This window comes from Pezoporus wallicus, unplaced genomic scaffold, assembly GCF_028554395.1.
Source record: "Pezoporus wallicus isolate ANWC-B61680 ecotype Strahan unplaced genomic scaffold, APGP_CSIRO_Pwel_v1 contig_10094, whole genome shotgun sequence".
Taxonomy (NCBI): Eukaryota; Metazoa; Chordata; class Aves; order Psittaciformes; family Psittacidae; genus Pezoporus; species Pezoporus wallicus.
The window spans coordinates 686,657-709,202 of record NW_026639160.1 but is presented as its reverse complement, the minus strand read 5'-3'; the positions used below and the strand labels follow the sequence as shown (position 1 = coordinate 709,202).

General features: G+C 40.5%; 1 protein-coding gene and 1 long non-coding RNA gene across 2 annotated transcripts in view; one reads left to right on the top strand and one right to left on the bottom strand.

Annotated features, from left to right (window-relative positions):
* LOC130601626 (uncharacterized) overlaps positions 1-15,103 on the bottom strand; it is a 29,806-nt gene extending 14,703 nt beyond the window's left edge. The window contains exon 1 of the long non-coding RNA XR_008972725.1: positions 15,005-15,103. This is a non-coding gene — a long non-coding RNA (uncharacterized LOC130601626). The remainder of the gene's footprint in view (positions 1-15,004) is intronic.
* DIRAS2 (DIRAS family GTPase 2) overlaps positions 1-21,118 on the top strand; it is a 193,714-nt gene extending 172,596 nt beyond the window's left edge. Inside the window, exon 3 of the transcript XR_008972724.1 lies at positions 21,096-21,118. The gene's annotated coding sequence lies outside the window, so the exon portion shown is untranslated. The remainder of the gene's footprint in view (positions 1-21,095) is intronic.
* The last annotated feature ends 1,428 nt before the right edge of the window (positions 21,119-22,546 follow it).

Genomic DNA, 22,546 nt, shown 5'->3' with positions numbered 1-22,546 from the left:
TTTTCCTCATTTTTTGTTCCATTGGTAACTGTTGGGGGGCTGTGGTTCAGTTACCAGTGAGCTCCATTAATAATGAATTCCACACTCTTTCTCAGGTACAAAACCTGTGTGGTATTGTTTGCATGTTAGAAAAATTTCACTGGACTCTCAGCCTTATCCTATCTCCCCATTGATTGGCTAGGGAGCTCAGGCAGAGTCACTGGTCAGATGCAACACCACGTTAGTTATCTTCCAACTGACTCTGGAAAGCCTAGTTTGATGTCACAGGCAAGCTTCAAACGTATACAGCTGGGGTAAAGAAGCTAGCATATGTACTTGGGTATATCCAAAGTCTGAATTATTCTAGCTGAAGTACAGAATTTGTATTTTCTAAGACCCTGTTTGTCAAAGAGTGACAGTTACAAGAATACTGCATGAATCCATAGTCTTACTATTTCATTTATAATGAGCAATAAATTACTAGAGAAAGAAGTGGGAAGTTTTGGTTTGAATGGGAGAACATGGCTATAAATTATTTCTTTGAAAATATAATAGATGTTTTGCCTTTGTCTTTTTTAATTTTTAGATCAATTTCTATGGAATGGGAACGAAAGGACAGCCAGGAAATCATACTAGTATGAGGTACAGTTCAAAGAGTACTTCTAAGAAACAAATACGTATATTAAGCCCAGCTGGGGAAGAAGAGAGGACAACATTAATTGAGTCCAGGTGCTAGGTTTCATTAATCTTAAAGAAATTGCAACTGTGACACAAACACAGTGACTGCACTTCACAGATAGCATCAGCAACCTTATGCATATTGTCAAAACACTGAAGTGTATACTGCCAAAACACAATACTGAAGATTCTCAAATATCCAGTAAAGTATCTGATTTTGGAGTTGACATCATTCCTGCAAATATTTACACACTGGTGGTTTGAATTTGTACAAATCATAGGGAACAAGCTCTCCTCATCTTAATCTCAGATCCCATCAAGAGTAACTAACCTCCTCTGAGGAGAATGAACCTGTTTTCAAGTTCAAAGACCCACCACATTTGCAGTGACAGATTTCACAGCCAGCAATAAGTCATACAAAAATGTAACTAAACCTTAGTTAATTAGTGGGGGTTTTTAAGTCTTTGTAGATGTTTGTACTCATTGGTCTCAAATTGAATAGGTCATTTTACATGCTCTGCAGCAAAGTCTTCTTGCAGTATTGTGGAGTTGGATCTTAAAAGTTGGATCTTAAACTCTGATCCTCAGTATTGAAAGCCACTGCTCTGTGTTAAGTGTGTCGTTGTAAACACAGAGAAAGAGCTTTATAATGCTCCTTGATTTTTCTGCTTTGATCCAATTATATCTAAAGCAGAGTTAGTGCAGCCTTGTGTGGAGCAGGGAGACCACCGTGGGGCATGTTGAGACATGAATCTCCTGGGTCTCAGTGTTATGTCCAGGCCTTTTTTTAATTCCAAGTTATCGAAGAGAGGACCCAGATCATTCCTGGGGAGGTAGGTGGACATGGAAACTTACAGCAGGTCCCATTTCACTAAAAGGAAGGGGCTTGTACTGAAAAGCTGCAGCAGCATTACAGGCCACCCACCAGGGTTCCTGGTTCAAATGCCAGGAGAAAGACTGGCATTCATATGTTGTAGCTTTCCCTACAACATATATTTTCTGATAAGCAGAGGCAATACACTACTGTTATTTTCTGAAATGGAATTTTCAGCATTACACTGCTTACTGCTCCTTTTTATAAACATAACATGCATGAAAGCTACTGGGGAGACCAACAGGGAAAATGTAAGTTTTGAAAACTCTTCCAAGCAACATAACATGGACTTAGTACTTTTATGTTGGAACACATTTTTTCCACAAAGAGAATGTTGAGTTTGGGACAGTGTTGCTTTAGTCATTGGTCACTGCAAGGGAAGCTAAATGCCTCACACAAATGATTGTACAGCATGTGGTTGCACAGCCTGAGGGACACTGATATGCTGTTGCCACAAAGGCACCGGAGATCTGGGAATACATTAGACTGTCTAAGGACCAGTGTTATTTCTATGGCCATGGCAATATGGGAAGAGGCTGATAGGAGTTGACTTTGGTAGAGAATCACAAAAGAATCCTTGAGAATCAATGATTAGAAAATGTGTTGGATTTTTGAGTATGGTAAACAGTGATCTGGGTGGGACTGATCATCTAGGAGGGAAGCAGATGGCACTGGGGAATCCTGGCAAAGGCAAGATCACATGCTAATGAGTCTTTTAAAAACAAGAAGGGGTCTGGGAATGGGCAGATGGAGCAGTGTAAAGGCTGAGAGTAATATGGGTAAAAGGGGCTTCATTTTAATTACTATTTTTTAAATTGAGGGTATTACAAACATGAATCAGGTGGGACTGGGCAGCTGTGAAAGGACATCTGGGACAGGATAAAGGATGGCAGAGACTTGGGGAGAAAAAGAGGGATATTGTTTTGTGAGGGTGCTTTCAGCATCACTTCATATCTGCCCAGGCCTGGAAGCCAGCTGGGGACTTCTCTGCCTCAAAAAACGCTTTGCTTATCCCCTGGGTGAGTATACTGGGCCAAATGTAGTGCCACTCAGACAACGCTGCTCTTCTGTATTTGTCATTGGGCAGCCTGTGCCATCCTCCATGCAAATACTATGCGTGTGGTTTCTGTGCACTGCAGTCTGCGAAAAATAAGCACAGGAGGAAAGCTGAAGTTAAGATCATGTTCTCTTTGCGCTTTTCAACTATGCTGTTATCTAACTATAGCATCCCAAATGTTATTTAAGCATTTAAAAATGTTCTAACACCTTGTTTAATACTTACTAGAAGCAATCTATATTTATGTACTAGCTTTACTTGCTGTATTTATTTAGAGTTTTAAGGATTTTAAATCAAATACAATGATCTGCTGTGTTAGCCACAGTGACAGACATAAAAACTGAAACTGTCATGTACTTAAAATAACTGTAAATTTGTTATACTTGTGACTACAGAATAATCTTCTTAAAAGATGAAAAGTAAATCTGGTCAAAATATGTTGACCATCATGGACAAGAAAGGGCTTTAATGTAGTCTTTTATGAGTTCTTAATTGAAATGTAGGTGTCTCTGAAAATTAAGAAGGTTGTTAATATATAGCATATTTCTGTAGAGTTACACATTGCTGCTGAGAATAAGGTGATTTTTTTAGAGATGTCCATGAAGTGATGTATAGGCAGAGACTTCAGAACTCTGAAGTCTGCAGCAATCATGCTGATGATGGGTACTGTGCACAGGCTGATGCATGATAGCTTTTTTTATAGACATGTATACATACGCACTTTTCTTACAGAAAGTAAGAGATAGCCATCACTTACTGTTACCTTACTGCACATACTTCGAAAACTAATCATAAAACGGCTAAGGACACTTTTATTTACACACATGCGGGGTACATCTGGTCCTGGAAAAGTTTAAACACACACACAGGATCTCATGTGCTCTCTAATCTCTTCTAGCTGGCTGTGTCATCATGCCTGCATCTGTTATCTTATACTAATATGCAAGTCATTGTTGTTGGCCCAGTAGGATTCATGCCTAGTTAGGTCCTATGGCTTAATTACAGTTTTCAGAAGGGACCAAAAAAATTAAATTGTCAGCAATGATACCATTACATGAGATGGGAGGGCATCAGCTTTCCAGCCCTGATGTTACAGGAGGGACCACCGACTCCAGTGGGCCTCCTGTTTTTGCACACAACTTTCACCAGCTACTCACAGTACTTAGGGATCTATGCACTCGTCTGAGTCAAGTCCCAGTCACTGCAAACAAGAATGCAAACACGTCTACAAAATACCAAAAAAATAAAGGTTTCCTTCCCTAAGATCACTCTTCATCAAAATTATTAAAAAAATAAAATCATTTTCAAAAAATTATAAGAAATGGAACATCAGAAGTCTTTTGCTTACAGCAACACCAGCTATATTAAAGTTATTCCAGATTGGTGTTTATCTGACATGTTCCTCAAAGACCTACAATGGGTCTTCACTGAATACGAAAGGTTTCATCTTTCATATTTTAACCTTCCACTTAAAAGTTTTTTTCTAACCTAAATATCCCCTGCATATTTGAAGTTTAATATCAATCTCCTCTCCAGACTAAACTAATACAAACATGTCATTCATTTTCTGGTTTTCATACTTTTAAAATTATTTGTGTTTCTCTTGATTAGATTTCTGCATTAGTTCATAAGTTCTTGACATTCAGCGTACAAAACTAGAGAGTATGCATGTGTGGACCTCCCAGATTGCAACCCCATAAAACCTACTGAATGAATACCCCACTTCATCACTAAATCATACATGAAATCCTTAGCAGAAGCAGAGCTGACACGGATTTCTGAAATCCCTTGTAATCCTTCCTTAAATTCAGCAGTTGTTTTCTCTCTCTCCAGAAAAAAGTTTGGTTATGATTGCTCAAGTACTTCTGCACTTATCTGAAGTTCTGCGTCGGTCATAACTCTTTAGCTTGCCTTTGGGATGTTGTGTGAGACGGTGTCAAAACCTGTACTAAAGCCTGTCATGGCTATCAGTTCTCACAAGTGCACAAGCCTGATTACAAGTCATAATTTTGTAATTTCATGCTATCTTATATTGTGCTATTATTTTTACCACTGCCTTTCAGAAAAAAATTTATCTGGAAGCCTAGCCTTCAGTTTGTATACTTTCAGATTGGCTCTTACAGCTATAGATATTAAATATGCAAATCCTTCAAGACAATCAGTAAAAAGTTTATGGAAAACTAGTAGCAATTTTACAGTGTTAGACTGTTCACCAATAGGGGATGTTTATAACTCTTGCAAAAGATAGAGTTCTTCAAAGCAGTCTTGCTATTTTTGTTTATATTACAGATACTGGCTTAATTGTTAATTATTTCTTTTTCAGGCACAGACCAAGTTTACTTTTGCAATTATACAGCTGCCAGCATAATCTTTCTTCAGTTAGAGAACCTTTTTTAGAACTGCATTTTTTGGAAGCTGTTTTGAGTTTGTTTTTTTTTTCTTTTTTCCATGGTAATAGTTCTGTGCTCCTATTTTAAGCCAAATTTACTTTGCTAACCAAAGGAAGGCCTCATCCACATGAATTAAGAGTCACCTCAGAGATATTATAAGGACAAATAACATTAACTTCCATTCACAAGGAACAGCAAAATTCTCAGAGCAGCTACAGTAAGGTAAATATGGTCTCTGGACTGCTTTATAAAAACTGTTTCTCTAAATGGGTGACAATGCAAGGACTATCCACATCCTATCTAGGTCACATGAGGTGAAAGGTTTGCTCTGTCAAGCTCCACATCCCAAGTGAAACAATAAACTGAAATTCAATATACCTCTTTTTGACAAGACTGAGTTAATGTTGCCTTGACTAAACACCCGTCTCTCACACTCTCTGCATTTTGGGGCAAAGAATCCCAACCTCAGCAGCATTAAGCAAAAAATATATTAGGAATTAAAACCTGACAACATGAAAAATTGCCTTTTATAGATAAAAAGGGAAAATGTGGTACTGATTTCTTATGTAGTTAAATTTTACTGGGGGAATTTCTTTTTGCTTCACTGCTCTCTGATATTTTTTGCCTGCTTTCTAGCTGAAAGAAGTTTTATATTGAATCCAGTGAGAGTTCTTGTCCAATTTAAGTTTCCTAGGGGCTTTACAGTTTATTTGTCTGGGGGGTTTTTTCATCTTCTTCCTTTTTTCCATTCTATTACTATCTTTTTCTTCTACAGTATAACACCCTGTAGCATAGCAATACAGTAAACAAGCTGCACAGTTCAGACCACTTTCTCTACTAAAACAGAGCTGTACTTGGATGAAGATTCCAGGAAATCCTGAATCCTGACATTTACACAGTAATAAATTTGCAGTGGGCTTTTTTAGTCCTGCTCTTGTCTGTCTTCTTCCAGATGTATAGCTTTAGGGTAGAGTGTATTTCACTGTGGCTAGTTGCTTACATGCTACAGAGGAGAGCCCTAGTAGGGAGGGTAGTACCTGCCCCTAGGGAATAGGCTGTGCTTGCGGGCACTTTTCCGAAATGACGTAGGGGAGAGCATTGTGCCTCCTCCCCTGCCAGGAACTGAGATCCTCTTTCCCAAGAAAAGTGCCAAGTGTGTTCCCTCACTTGCTGGCCCAGACACACGGCAGAACCAAACAAGAGGTTATGCTGCAGTCAACAGTCTAGAGGCATTGCTGTTTAATGCTAAGCCATGTTTTCCTTGCTTTGCATTTTCAGCAGAGCTCCTGTGGAAGTTCTCAGCTGTGTCCAGGGACCTGTTTACTTTCTCATATGAAGATGCATGAAATTGCATGGGTTAATGTGACTGATCAAAGGTATGGTTTTCTATATCTGTAGTGTCTGGTACCTGCAGTACAATTCTGAAGACTGTGAAAGAGAACAATGAGAGTGGTATGTGGGAACACCATGCTCCGGGAGAGAGAGGAAGCAAAAAAGGCAACAGAAACGGAAACTTCGCTATCAACATTTATCTGACACCAAGCGCTGAATTCTAGCTGACAGCTAACACCTTTAACGACCATTGTCTTTAACTGCTGAAGACAAGCATAGTACTTTCATGTCATTTCGAGCAGTAAAATACATAAAAATAACTGAGCTGAGAAACTTGTCAGTATCTTATTTAAGCATCAATATTAAAATTATTTAAATTACTTAACCTGGTTTTAGATCCTGTGCAATATTAGTAAAATCAAATTCATGAAACTTGTGATTGCAAACAAGATTTTTAAAAGCAAAAAAGGTTTTATAGCAACAAGAAAAGTTTGGGTTTAGTGTAACTGTGTAGCTGGCGCTCAGCTCTCCTGCCATTCACACTTGTCTGTCTTAAATCATTTCCTTATGACAGCTACAGAAGCATTAGTAATAAATGACTGAAAACAGTTCTTTGGAAACCTCACACTGAACCCTGATATACCATAGCCTGTTGTCAAGTACCCACCAGCCATCAAACTTATATAAAGCCTCTCTCTCTCTTTCAAATGCAATTGTAATACATCTAAGTAATTCAAAGAACCTAAACAACAAAGCAGGTAACTTAAAATTTCCTACCAAAGCCTCACTTTCAGAAATCCAGAGTATAATGTGCAGAGCCACAGCTATACCCACGAATTCTGATAACCACCCAGCTGCACTCATGCCAGCAAGAATTCCCCTGCACATTAATGGAAATACTACTGTAACATATTGTGTATCTTGTGTTAAGACATAAATTGCTCTACTGAGTGCTAAACAATTATGCTGGGAGGGCAGTCAGTTTGTACAAACCATAAAACAATGTAGATATTTAATTACAGCAAACCAAAGGACATCATCTGTAAACATCTCAATTCATTAGAAAATGTGAGATTTACAAAGCATTGAAATAATAGGACATCTTAAATCTCCCTAAACCAAGCAAAAAATAAGACATCTGGTTAGTCAGCTCAAAAAGGAAAAGGTCTGTGAACCAGGCAAGTATTATCACAGTAAAAATAGTATCACATCACACCAAGCAGAGAATGGTCCTAACAGACATGGGAGGATGCCACCTCCCCCTCCTTGCTCAGAATCCATCATAACACACTCCTGACACACACCATGGCCTTTTGGAACCGTGAGCTTTTTGAAGTGCTAAATTCCTGCTACTCTGACTTGCCTTTGACACTGCCAGGCTGTTGATATACAATACCTGCTCTGGTACACTAGATAGGCAGAATGGTACCATCCTTATCATTGCTTATTTACTATAGACCTGAGGCAGTGTTTAGGTCCTTGTGAACATTTGTTTTCATAAGATAGCAGACAGATATGTCTGCCTGTCTGTATCCTTCCCTGTTTTAGCTTTTGGAATTAAATATTCCCTCCCTAGAAATTCAATTTACGAGAGACCAAGAGTTTTTCTAGCTTGACTTGCGAAATTGGTCTATTTCAGTTACTAATTTTCTGGGCTTTACATCTCATTAGATATAAGGATAGATTATAATGCAAAATTTGTCTGTGCATAAAAGGACTCCTGGAATATATCAGTGGACCTGAATGAACCTACAGACGCATGAAAAAGAATCTCACTTCCAATAACACTACACAGAGGGATGCATGAAAATATAGCACCATGACTTTATGTTTAATATTAGTACAAAAGATGACTATACTGCATTACTAATGCCCAGGTATATCTTACTGGCAAGCAGTAGCATTACACACAGTCGTATACTCAACTAAGGACTAATTTATAAAATAATAATGGTACTGTGCCTCTAAGGTTTCTTCAAGTCTTCTGGTTTTGCTGCCAGTACTCAAATACTCCCGAAATGTCTGGAGTGGGATGATTTGCTATGCTTTGCCAGAGCAGGAGAAGAATCTGAAGAAGGCTTTTTGGCACAGATTCAAGATAAAAGCATGTTTCTTATATGCAGTATCTCAATTCCCTGAATGATTAACAAACCACATTTAGCATATGCTTCTGATGTTTTGAATATCTTTCCAAAGATGTGGTCGTAACAATTTTTATACTCTTAGGAAATAATGAAGAAATTAATCTGGTAAAGACTGTTATATTGGATTCCTTAACTTTCAACAAGATTGAACCTGCTCCCTAGCAATTTTGAATATCTTGAAAAATGTGATTATGGTAATAGATCTGATAACGAGGCAGAAAATGTTAAGGGGAATACTACTAATAACATTGTGTAAAACTCACAGTTTTATTTTTGTCCACATTATGTATTATAATAAAGGGAACCATACATAATACACCAGGATTTTTACTTTAAAGACTGTGACTTCAGAGCCAGCTAAGTATAAACAAAAAAGAGGAAAAAATATTTTAAAATTATGCATACATGTAGATCCCAAAGCTGTTTTTTGGCTTGTGTTTTTTTGTTTGTTTTGGTGGGTTTTTTTTTGCTTGTTTGTTTGTGTGTTTGTTTGTTTTCTTCGCTGTAAAGTCCCCTTGGTAGGTATTAAATAGAATCAAGCATGTGCAAACCTTATATTTAACTCATCAGTTATCACAACAGCTGAACCACTCCATAGAGGGGCAGGTGCTGTTGATAGTACACACATTTCTGCGCTCAGAGCTATGCTCATGGAAAGCATATACTGTACATTCCAGCTTCATGATGACACAGCTGTACCCCAGGATAAGCCTTTCTGCATTGCGGATGTCCCTCATCTGCCAAGACTGCTGATGCCTGTGAGCACTAGGTAGAGCTGGCATTGTTACCAGCAGAAATGCAAGAAGGAGTGCTACATTCCCTTAAGCAGGGCTGGTGTTTCTAAGCACACAGCCTCCTCATTCCTGACAAACATTCCAGTCATAAAATCCATAAATGAATGGATAAAGTTCATAGAGATGTCCAGAAATTTCCTCCATGGCCCAAGCATGAATTGTGGCAACTTTTCACAAGCAGTTAGCTAAGCCTGCTGCTCATGCTGCTTAGGCTTGATTGTCTAAAACAGGAGACAAAAGCAGAAGTCATTGTATACAGGAAGAACCGTACAGAGGAACAAGGATAATTTGAGAGGGGACACAGCATGAGGGCAGGAAGAAATGACACACCAGTTCTGACACTGCAGAGCATGAGTGACATGCGTCAGCTGGGCACCTCTGCAGGAGCTGCACTTCCAAACTGACAGATGTCGTCAGTGTATCATCACCATCATGACTGCTGCTCCAAAGATATTCAGATGAAACTAGTTCTAGGGTCTTCCGGCACTCCAAGGGCTGAGTCATCTAGATAGAGGGTACACCCTCTCACAGTGAGTCATCTCATATGTCCTGTCCTAGGGGTTTCTCAATTTGTCTTTTGACTTATAACTGAGCACTTGTCTGAGTTAATTTTCCTTACCATATTCCCAAGGAAAAGGATGCCTTTGGGAATTTAGGTCATCAAGTTTCCACTAGGACTGGTCCCTCTGCCCGAGAATGCCTTTTGAGCTTGCCACCCCACAAAGATGCTCTCAGCTCTTTGCAATAGTCATTTCATCTTACAGTCACTGAAGGTAAGGGGAAATCCCAGTCTGAAAAGTGTTGCATGACAGCTGCCATAGCTGGTCATGGCTCCCTTCTCAGGCAGGCTAATTGAGGAGTCTTCTCCAGTTCAAAATAATATCAGAGGAACACATACAGTGGACAAAAACAGCAGCAGAAATTTTTAAACAGGCTATGGTAAATGCTCTTGAAGAGAAGGCCTTTCAGGCTAATTATTGCTCAGCCTTTCAGCCAGGTGAGTGACAAGCAAAGAGGGAATGCTACTTGCAAGGAAGCCATCCTCATCACAGAGCCAGCAGCAGGAAAGGGGGCAGTCTTGGCTCTGACTGAAGCAGGATAGCAAGGGGAAACAAACACTGTAACCTGTTTACAGCTTTACCAGTTGTTACAAAGGACTTCAGGAATATTCAGGAATAATGTTTTCTTCCTCCTGGCTACAGAGCATTAATCTAGTCTTACAGCTGTATTAAAAGGAGAGTGACATTGGAAAAATACAAGGTTGGCCATAGGTTGCTGGGAGGAGATGGGTGGATAGTATAAAGCTTTGGCTCCCCAGGTGACTCCAGCATGGAGCACCCATGATGTGCTGTTCTCAAACGCAATTGGCCTGAGCAGGAGGTGTAAAGCTGCACTGCCCTTGCACATGGAAGAGGCTTCAAGAGAGGGAATAGTTAACGGAGAAAACATGAAGTAGGACAGTTGAAGCAATGTTTTTTATTTTATGTTTGGAGGAGGTAGAGAGTGTCTAGTCCTGAATGACTTCCATAGACAACCTAAACTGCTCAAGGTCTCCTTTAACTGCCAGTTTTGTTGTTCTTCACTTTGGCTTGATGCTTGCCATGTTCGGAGTGCTTTTGTTCCATTACAGCTTCTGCCAATAGCATGCTCATCTCACAAAAGGGAAAGGAGTTCAGGGTAGTGCACCTGGGCTTAGCTTACGTGTTTGACATCAGACCCTGAAATGGAATAGAATAACCCTGAACTTACGAACTGACTGTTGGGAATGCAAATATATTAAGATGGTTCCAGTCTCTGCATTCACCTGAGCCTCTTGCTGGAAATTTAAATATCAAACCAATTCTTTACTGTCCAACTGTCATTCAATCTTTAAATTGCTCCTATAACAGCATCTTTCATAATCTAACGTTTGGTGAAATACAGCCAAAGTGCATGTAATTTATTTTCCCTGCAGTGAAATGAGTAAATCACACAGAAATGTCTGTAGCACATTACTGTGGGGAAAAAAAAAAATAAAGTATATAACTGCTTTTCAAATAAGACAGGTTTATTCATCTTTGGTAATAAAAAAAAAAAAAATCTATTTCTGAGCATGCACTCATTGAATTCAATGACACATCAAGTTGATGACTATGTTATTGAGTGCAAAATGTCACTGTAACTGGAGCAAGTAAAGGTCATTATGTCATTTTACTGCTGAGAACTCTATGGAACTGCAATCTAACAGTATTACGTAGCTGAACTGCATGAAGGAATCAAAGAGAAGGTATTTCAGACAGAATTTTTCTTCTCTAAGAGTTTTTTCTTAGAAAACAGCTACAGTTCTGCTCTTAATACTCAGTAAAAGAACCTTTAAATACCTGTGAACGAATTTGTCAGGCAAAAATATAAACTTTTCAGAATCTGAACTCAACTGTACTATGTGTGGGTCACATCCTAGCTGTCTTTTCATAATGGTAACTCAAGTAGCAGTGCAACTGTGCCTTACATTCAAGTCCAAAAGTGACACTTGCCACACTATAGGGGTTTTTAAGGCCACTTAATAGCTTTTATTGGAAGAAATTTTAAAATTCATTTTTCACCAATTCCACCCTTGCCCACTTTTGCATTTCATTCAACTCAAGCTGTTGTTGGGCACATTGTGGAGTTCACATGCTGCAAACATAACACCCTGGAAAGGCTGCTGGGGCTCTGCAGGAGCACCGGGTAGCCCCAGAGCAGCTCTGCCCCAGCTGAGCTCAGGCTATTCAGGCAGATAAAAGCAGCAAAGAATTGGGTTTACTGCCTGTCTGCTTCCCCAGTGGAGCTACATGGCAGCAGAGTGCAGGTCCCCTTTGAGACAAGCATTGTGAATGGGCTGTCTATGCAAGTAAATATAGCTACACTTTTGTTTACCAAAATATCACAGAATTCATCTCTGATATGTATTGCATCTATTTATTTTCTAAATGAAATTCTTGGATAACTCTTACCATGTGTTCCTCTTACAGTTGCCATATAATTTAAAAAACAAATATTCATTCATTGTAAATTTAAAAAATATAGGTAATCCACAGAATGGTTTTCTTCAAATATAGGCAGAAATACACCTACACATACTTACATTGACACAGTCCTAACAATTCCTTAACTACCTCTGAAGAACATTATTGTCAATCTGTTCTGCGCTCTGGACTGGCACTATGGTATGAATTGCAAAACCAGCCTGTTGTCAGCAAGGTTGATAACTGCTGTCAAAGACGTTGTGCATGTGTTGTATATGTCATGTGTTTTAAATTATAGAGGAATTAAAAATGGGATAGAGAGCATCCTGGACAATTGCTGATTTTCCATGCATGTATTGACTGAATAACTTGCAGTGGATGAGCTAATAGCTTAGAGGAAAATATTTGATTCTACAGAGCTTAGTGGCTTACTATTCCTTGGGAGCAAGAGATGTTTCAGTGAGATCAATGTGTCAGAATACTCTTTGCAGCTTAATTTTATCTTTTAGTTTGAGACTGCAGAAGAAGGCGGCTGTTACTGGTATGCTTTAGAAGATACTGTTTCAGAGGGTCAGTTTTGGCAAAAGCAGTAGTACTCGACGCATTAAAACAACCACTAACCACTAAGCAGCTGGCTTTTCTGTAAATTTAGTTATTGATCCCTTGGTCTTAACAAACTAGAACACCTGTTGCAATAGCAGAATTGCAACACAAGTACTGCTGTGATGCGTGCTACCAAAGCTACTTTGCTCCACACTTATTTTTTATTAAGCATTTTTATTAAGTAAACTGATGCTGATTCAAGTTGTTGTCAAGTTGAAAATATTGTACAATTATTTTTACCTGTGCCTACGTCCAGTAAAACACTTAGGCGTATGTCTAACTATAATCATGTGAATAGTCTCACTGATTGGAATAAAAGGAGTTGCTCACTGCTCTTGAGGAACTTTATGGACCCGTTCTGTAGCTTGTTATGATACTGCTATGTGTCTGTCGTGGGTTCACCAGTAGCAGTCATTTTTCTCCTTCTTAGTAGCTAGTGGAGTGCCTTTTGGCCTGGGAACAGAGCTGATAATGCTCAAATGTTTGGTCTGGCCAAGGACTTTTCCGAGCCTCATGCTCTGCCAGGGAGGTGGGGAAGCCCAGAAGGACACAGGGTTTTCTGGGTCGGACTCGTTTTTTGGCGGGTGGTATTGTATTCCCTTCCCTTATTATTTTCTCTTATCAGTCAGTGCTTGGAAGGGGGAATGAGTGAACGAGCTTCCTGACTGGGTTTAAACAATGACAGTTCTTTTTGGCGCCCAACGTGGGGCACGAAGGGTTGACATAAGAACAGATCTGTCCGGATTAATAGTCACTCATCACAATGCTGATTTATTGGCTCTCAAAGTTGTTCCTCTTAATCTCACAGTTTCAGTATATCGTATCTTACTTCCATCCGGTATTTGCTGCATTAGTGTTTTTCAAGTGTGGGGCTTGGGCTAAGGTTCTTGTCTCATTGTACTTTATGATAATGACTTGTAATACAACGGAATCATTGATCATGAAACTGATCTGGCTTATGTTCCCAGTGTGGTCACTACCTTTATACTTTGGGAGGCATATAATAGAAGAGCTTAGCAATTACACATCTTTTTTCTCCTTCTTGAGTGGTCAGCCTGTGAAGGAGACATTCTTTTATCCTTCCAGTCTCTCTCCCCCCCCCCCGCCCCCCGAACGTTTACAGCGTCGTTTGAGAGTTTTGAAGTTTTTGAATGGGCTTTTAATGCCGTTGAGACTTGTTTGCCGATTGTGATGGGGATCACCATATTGGCACGCATACAGAGTGTGTTTTGCCCACGACCATATCATCTGATTTAAAAAGTTAAGGAGAGTCAGGTTTGGGTCTTGTCTGGGGTCAAACGACGATATAGGAGGACCGAGAGATTTTCCCTGAGGCTGGACAGTCATGAGTGGCAGGGTGTGTGGGATAGTATGGGCAAGTATCTAGGTCAGTGGGCCCCTCCAGTACTTTGGAATTTCACCACCGAACAACTGCAAAATCTAGAAGAATTAGTAAAACACTTAAATCACTTAAATGAGGTATATGGTCATTCTGGCCATACCAGAGATGGACAAATCATGGCAACTATATCACTGACAATATATCATAAATCAGAAATCAAGTGTCTGCAGGAAAAAGAGGGTACCTTACTTCTAAGGTGAACATGGCAGTTGCTATACAATCTCTGAATTTCACTGTGTGCTGGACAGAAATTTTTTTTTAAACACACATGCACATACATTATCACTGCTGTGTTCATGGCACAGGACCTGCATTTGCTTTCCTCCAAGCAACCAGATCCAGAGGGCAAAACTAGAACAGACAGAAATGGCTATGCTGTTCAACCTTTCCCTGCAGTCTGACGTTAGGCAGAATTACCCTACCTAGGAACAAGTTATTCAATACATACATTATACTCCTGAAATTATATGAAACAGCTCACTGACATTTCAAGAGGGTTTTGGTGTTCAGAAAGCACCTGCCCAAATGTTAGTCCTATTGTTGCAGTAAAGTGCAAATATCCCACTCAGCATAAACAACGCTGCTGAACAGACCTTACACAAAAGCAAGGCACATATGGGAGTGTAGCAAGAGAAGAACAAATAAGAATAAGAGCACAATAACAGTATCACAGTGTCAAAGAAAAAAGGCATTGGAAATGTGCTGATAAGGTCATACCACCATTCCTCCCCTCCCTCTGTTCAAAATATACATAGAGTATTCCTCACTGTTGTTTGTCCAACTTGTTCTGAAAAAACCTCCCATGATGAAGACACCACAGACTCCCCAAGCAAGTCATTCCAGTACTGCACTGTCCTGGACAGTGAAAACAGACTGTTCTCTTGGGGTTCTTACAGCAGTCTTTTACGTATTTTGAGACCAGTTACATGTACTAGATTAGCCAAGAACCTTGATTCTGACTGAACTAATGGTTGGTTTATGTTTCAGGCAGTTATTGATTGCTGGCTCATGTTGTTTATTTTCAAACACTCTCCTATCTTCTTTCAACTTAACATGCTCCCTGAGTGTAGCCAAAGTTTCAGGGCTTGCACATTCAACTCACCTAATTGCTGACTCCTGCCTGTCCTCATACTCACATTCAGGCAGGAGCATCAGCAAGTGTGGATCCTGCCAGATACTGGTACACTCATTGCAGATCCAGAGGAAATACAACTCCATTTGACACCCATCTGTGTATGCTGATGCTTTTTCTTTCTTCTAGCGTAATCCCACTGCAGTAGGAGTCTTGGGAAACAGTTGTTCTCACTCTTAAAAGCCTGCAGAAAAATCTAATCTTCACTTGGGCAGACATCACCATCTATATGAAGTTGCTGGGATATGGTAAGAGCATCGCTTGTCTCAGGCATCACTGACAGAGTGCCAGAGCACCAAGACAATGGGGCAGGAATAGGGAAAGTAAGGCACCAGCTGTGGTTCAGCCTTGGGACCCTGCCTTTCATGTAAAGCTGCAGGGTTTATTGTTGAGGAGGAAAAGGGAAAAATCATGTTATCTTAAAACATCCTAGGAAATAGTTGTTTTGTGCAACATTCAGTAAAACACAGAGTACCCAAGAGTTACGAAATATTATTGTTGAGGTTAGGCACACATGCACATTCAAGGCCCTGTGCATTTGAGGTAAGTAATATTCAGTCACTTAAATTCTTCTTTTTTCCCCAGGGAAATGAATAGAGAGAAAAATAAAACAAAATTTTGAGATAAATCTGGGTAAGAATCCCCAGAACACTGATACTTCCTTGCCTTCAAACATCCAGATCCCTACATAGCAGTCCCCGAAGGTGTTTTTTTTTAAAGAAGTTTAGATATGTATTTTATTTCAAAAGCTGCATTACAGAGATTACAGAGTTAGAATGGTTACCACTGGATAATATTTCCTAACTGAACTTCTTCAGGCTTTGCTGGAATAACCTTTCACTGTTCAGATGATTGTCTCTAAAAACATCAAGAATTTTTCACTGAAGATTGATAATCTTCAGGTACATCACTATCCAAACCCAGATCCTCAGGCAAAATACTGTTAATGGAAAATTTTCTAGTAGTCTTATCAAGATTCACCAAGGCTCATCAACTTCCATTATGAGTAACGTATTACACAAGCCATCCCCACTCCTGCTGACTCCCATCTCCCTCATTTCCTAGGACTCGTACCCCAACTACCCCATCAGGAAATTTCCTCCTCTTACTTCAAGGCAGCACCCCCAGAGGGAGCATTTAGAGCATGCAGAGAAAAACCCTTCCTGCTCTGGCCATACCTTCCACCCGTAGTAAGAATCACACCATGAAGCTTCAGGAGAGACAGTGCAATTCTTTCAAAAACCCATCATCTGAACTTATCTTCACCATGTGGCTCAGCTTGGGAAAAAATTAGAGGAGATTTCACCATATATTTCCAGACATGAAGGGGGTCCTCTCTTTCACGGAACAGATCTCCCCTCCAAAGCGAGGTCTTGTCTACACTGGTAATATTTTTATTTAAGTATCTAGGTGGAAAAACAAACTTCCCCATCTTATTCTTGGAAACAGCAATAACATTTTGAGTTTGAAATTATCTCAAAAGGAAGCCAAATTCAGCAAGGCTTCTGCTTGGGAAAAGGCAATCCTTTCAATTGGGAATTTAGCAGGCCCTAAAATTCCAATCCAAGGCTTGGCAAAACCATGGGGAATAAAGTTTCGTGAAAGGTGTATAGGCAGCATCCTATATAGATAAATACTAGATTGTAATGGTACTCATTATCCCAAATAAAAGCTATAAAAGAAGCCTGTTATTCTACAAAACCCTAGATTCAGCATTCAGAGGCTTTTTATTGTGTATCTTACACATGCAAATCTTCACATGGTTTAAAGAGTTATTTGGACATCAGTTATTCTGAAATGCACTGCATGTGTATTGGTCTGAGTGATGAAGCAGGTGGCAGTGATTTGCTCAGAAAACAGCATACACAAACCTGATAATTATCTGATGTGATCCTTTAAGAATCCAGAGCATAGAAAGAAATAGCAAGTTATTTCCTTGCTCACAGTTTCCAAGTTTACCACCTGAGCAGCCCAAAGTGACTAGAGCTGGCTTATCTCTCTGCTCACACTCTCCATCCGCTGCTGCTTTTGCCAGATCTCTGGTTTCTACTCCTCACTCTCATGCACCAAGCAAGCATGCTGCTTTCAGCCAGTCTGCTATGACACAGTCAGTCAGTGCCCTGACCTTTCCATTGCAACCAAGAAGCTATGGATTGAAAATGAGTTTGGAGTTTTCACTTACTATTACATAAAATAGGATTGTTTTTTGCTTTCCTTTAGCCTTCTTCAATGGAATAGTCTTTTAAAGAGATCTGTATCTGTTGAATGAATGAAAACCACTATGACCTTACAGGATGATACTCTTGTAAAAGTTACTAAATACATACAAGGTATGAAAGTCTATATTATGAATGCAGGAAATTATCAGTGTTCATAAAACCTGAATCATTACATTTGGAAATAAACCATCTAAAAAACGCATGACAGGGACAGGGATTGATGAGTTGTATGTGGTTTTTTTGGTCCTCTCTACCAAGATGCATGAGCAATTGTCCCATGTTTATGTGCAGCAAATAGAGAACACAGAAACAGAAACTCTAATTCCTGTGCACAAATTTGTCTGAAAAATGAGTAACAGCATTAGTTGTCCTAAACTGAATACATAACCCTTAAATTTATAAAACTGCCTTGCTTAATGTATAAAACTGGTTTTAAATGTAGCTGTTAGATGAAGTCAGAGGTATTTTGATGCATTTGTGAGGTTAAATATCCATTTCCTCAAATTTATGTATGTTTATCCAAGAGTATAGCTATCTTATCAAGTTTTTTTTAAAACCATGTATTCTTTATTTCTCTCTTGATTACTGAATTATTTCAAATGCTATGCATTCTGAAATGCACAGATTAAGGAAGACTTCCTTCACCCTCAAACACTGGAGCTGAGAGAAGCAAAGACTTTTGTGAGACAGTTCTTTGGGTGTGATGTACACCCAGTGTCTCTTTTGCTATGGTGGCCTGTCCTGGGTTCAGCAGTAGCAGTCATGTTTCTCCTCCTTGGTAGCTGGTGCAGTGCAGTGTTTTGACTTTCGGCTCGGGAACAGAGCTGATAGAGATGTTTTGGTTTGGCCAAGGACTTTGTGAGCCTCATGCTCTGCCAGGGAGGAGGGGAAGCTGGGAGGAAGCAGAGACAGGACACCTGACCCAAACTGACCAAAGAGGTATTCCATACCACAGCACGTCATGCCCAGGATGTAACTGGGAGTGAGCCGGAAGGGCTGGGGGACTGCAGGGTTGGAGGAGGTATCGGTCGGAGCTTGGTCGGGCTTGGGGGGCGAGTTATCGGTCAGGGGGTGGTGAGGTGTTGTATTCTGTTCCCTTGTTATTTCCTTTATCATTATTATAATTGGTGGTAGCAGTAGTGGTTTGTGTTATACCTTAGTTACTAAACTGTTCTTATCTCAACCCGTGGGAGTTGCATTCTTTTCGATTCTCCTCTCCGTCCCTCCGGGAGCAGGGGGAGGGCAAGAAAGGGGGGGGAAGTGAGCGAACGAATTACCTGACTGGGTTTAAACCACGACATGGCCTCAGATAGTTAATGGGAGAAAGGAGAACTGTGAATTGAGCTCTTTGCAGTGAAGTTTGCACTTCACCTTGTGGTGAAGTTCTTTCAGAGCAGGTTATCTCTCTGTACGTATGCAGAACAGCACCAGGCTTTGCTGATGTGCTTCTCTTTCTTCTATATTGTTTTGTACAAGCATGTTCCAGGATGTATATTACTTTGTTTTGTTATGTAGGACAATCATTGCCTAACATGGTACAACCCTGGGTCAAGTTTGCTATGCCAGCTGGCTTTCAATTCCAATGCTTGAATTAATGGCTCTTTAAATATTGACTGAGGGGCTAGTGCAAGACAGAATATTTAACTCTATGGAGCTAGAATATTTAACTCCATGATTATCATATGGACACTACCAGCTCAGTTCAGCTATGAATAGAGTATGTCTAAATAATGCAGCTAGCATTGACAAGATACACTTTCAAAGACAAACCCTTAAGCACTTCAGTACAATAAACCAAAAATAAACCTAATGAATAAATTATAAAGCACCTCCCAAAATGTGCAGATAAACCAAAACCTACAGGTGAAGAATACTTGAATCTTGACACAAATTAAACAAGTGGTGGATATCTGTAACATTCATTACTCATAACTGCAATGATGTACTTCTTCCCTGAATAGTCTGTATGCCAGGCATATATAACAAGACACAAGAAAGAAAGGGTGGGGACAGAAAATATATATCCATGAAATTATTTTTGATAATTCATATACATCTATGGTATTATGGTGTTATTGAATAACCAGTTCCCTAAAAAGCTCAAAGTTTCAGAAGCTTACTGATGTGCCATTATAGTCTGCTTGCAGGGAAAAATGTGTTCTCAGGAAAATGGGAGGTGGATGGCTGAACGGGGCTGGATCTCAGAGTAACTAAAAGAGCCTAGACTTAATGTGTAGTTTATTCTCAAATGCCTTTAGTTTGACTGAAGAGTACTTATTAGTAGATATGTACAAACATAGTAATTTTGTCTTTGCAGACCATCTGGATGAACAGACCTACACTGTCATTTAAAATGTTCTTTACGATCAATTATTATACCAATAACTTACATCAGCACAAGGGGATATTTTACTAGGATTGGTAATTATCTGGAGATTTGGTGGAGGAAGAGAAAGCAGCTCCATTCTTCTCTACCTTAAACTGACTTAAATGGCAACAACACATCAAAATAAAGGGTCTTGCAGTGGTGTAAAAGTGGTGTAAATAATATGTAAGCACATGCAGTCACCACTAGCAGCACAAAGGAAATTCATTTTGCTCAGGAATGTCATTCAAAGGCAGGGGGAAAAAAGGAGAACAGAACATTGTGACCAAAATCGTTAAGATAATCACCCTGCAACAACAGCAAACATCTCCAAACTGAGCTCAAGCAAAGAATAAAAATCAAATATCTGCTCTTGCAGGTGTTATCTGTAACATCTTGGCAATTTAAGACACTCCATTTCTGGGGGGTAGGTACTCCCTCCTGTGGAGCTATCCACTCTGTACACCAGAAGAGCTCCTGCCTGTGGGATCCCCCTCTGGCCAGCATCCCATGGGGTCTGTCAGCTGCCTACTCCCTGTCATGCTGGTGCAGACAGTCATGGGAGCCACCCAGGGGGGAACTGGTGGGAAACCTTCTGCCCCAGGAGCCCCTCAGGGTTTCCCAGGTTGACTTTACAGTAAGGAGATCCTGCAGACCAGGAGGCAGCAGTGGGGATGGGGTTTCTGCAGGGGGGCCACCTACCACCAGCCTTCACCAACTTCAGGATGGGATTCTGTAGAGGTGAGGAAGGCAGGAGGAAGGAATGGGGCCTGTGAAGGCAAAGGAGGAAACCACACAGGGTGCGGGTCAGCATCCGGTGCTGTGCAGCGGGGAAGCGCCCTCTGAGCAAGTTTGGAGCAGGACATTTGATTTGCTCTGAGAAGTTCAGAAAGAAATGCATTATGACAAGGCTGGGCCACAAGGCTGTAGCTAGGAGAAAGCAGTCCTGGAGGAAAATCCCCAGATAGCTGAAGTGCAAAAGCTTCACCCATCTGAAGAAACCCAGCCTATTGCAGAGAAAGCAGTGTCAAGAAAATAATGAGAAAATTGTCAGAGGACACAGCAGAGATGCAGAAGACCTGCATGCATCGAACACAGCAAGTCTCGATGCCCTAGGGAGCAAGAGAGTCATAGAATCATAGAACAGTTAGGGTTGGAAAGGACCTTAAGATCATCAAGTTCCAAACCCCCCTGCCATGGGCAGGGACACCTCATACTAAACCATCTCACCCAAGGCCTTGTCCAACCTGGTCTTGAACACTGCCAGGGATGGAGCATTCACAACCTCCCTGGGCAACCCATTCCAGTGACTCACCACCCTAACAGGAAAGAATTTCCTCCTTATATCCAATCTAAACTTCCCCTGTTTAGGTTTGAACCCATAACCCTTTGTCCTATAGCTACAGTCCCTAATGAAGAGTCCCTCCCCAACATCCTTATAGGCCTCCTTCAGATACTGGAAGGCTGCTATGAGGTCTCCACACAGCCTTCTCTCCTGCAGGCTGAACAGCCCCAACTTTCTCAGCCTAAGCCCCAACTTTCTCAGCCTTTCTCAGTCTCTGCCACTAAAGAAAGGCACTGCAGAAAGCAAAATGGCATGAGGATGCTGATGCATAAGGGAGATCTGAATAGTGAGGACAGGTTAACTTCAAACAAGCCCATCCTTGAAAGAGTTCTTACAAAAGGAATGTTTCAACATCAAAAAGAACAAAAACCAAACCAAACCAAACAAAAAAAAACAAAACAAAACAAAACAAAACAAAAACAAACAAAAAAGCAAAAAAAACCCAGGTTGCATTTCCTGTCATTGGAGCTGGAGGCAGTGGATCTCTGAGAAGGGCTTCCCATGCTTAAGAGGCACATGCACTGCTCCTGGGGATCGTGGTGGCTGACTACAGAATGGACCACAGGTGCCCTACCCCACCTATGAATGGCAAAGCTGGAAATGTAGGGAACGCACTTGTGTGCATGACGTGCTCAGGAACAAAACAATGATGAGGTCACACATACCTCTTCCAGTCCTGCAAGACTATGAAGAAATGCTGGAAGCACAAAACTAGTCCTAAGAAATGCGATTTCCAAGCAAGTGAATATTTTGTTAAGCAGTGTGCAATGACAGCATTTCCAAAGTGGAATTAGAAAAATACACACTTGTTTCCAGTCAGGTTTTCTGGTCTTCAGCTGCTTGAATTTTATAACTTGTTTTCTGCTTTTTGAAGTAGTGCTAGAATATACCATCCTTAAACCTGAAAGAGTTTATCTGCTTTTAACGTGGCTGTGTGTACTTCACAACAACACAGAGTTAGCGTCATGCACTTGGGTGTACATGCTGTGACCCCAAAAGCACCCTGTTCTGTTCCCTCCCCAGAGGGGCAGAGCACCTGTCCAGTCAGTGAAGTCTCCTGTGTCTCCCAGTGGGGTGTCATGACATAGAAGATGAGAAAACCACCAAGAAATGAATGCAGAAATGCTTCCCAACACCTAAGCAAGAGTGGGTGTGCTCTGGACATCTCTCCGTGACACTGAAAGGATCATGCCACTGGAACAGTGACTAGGCTTCAAACGATGGCCAGCATTGTTCTTAGACTACACT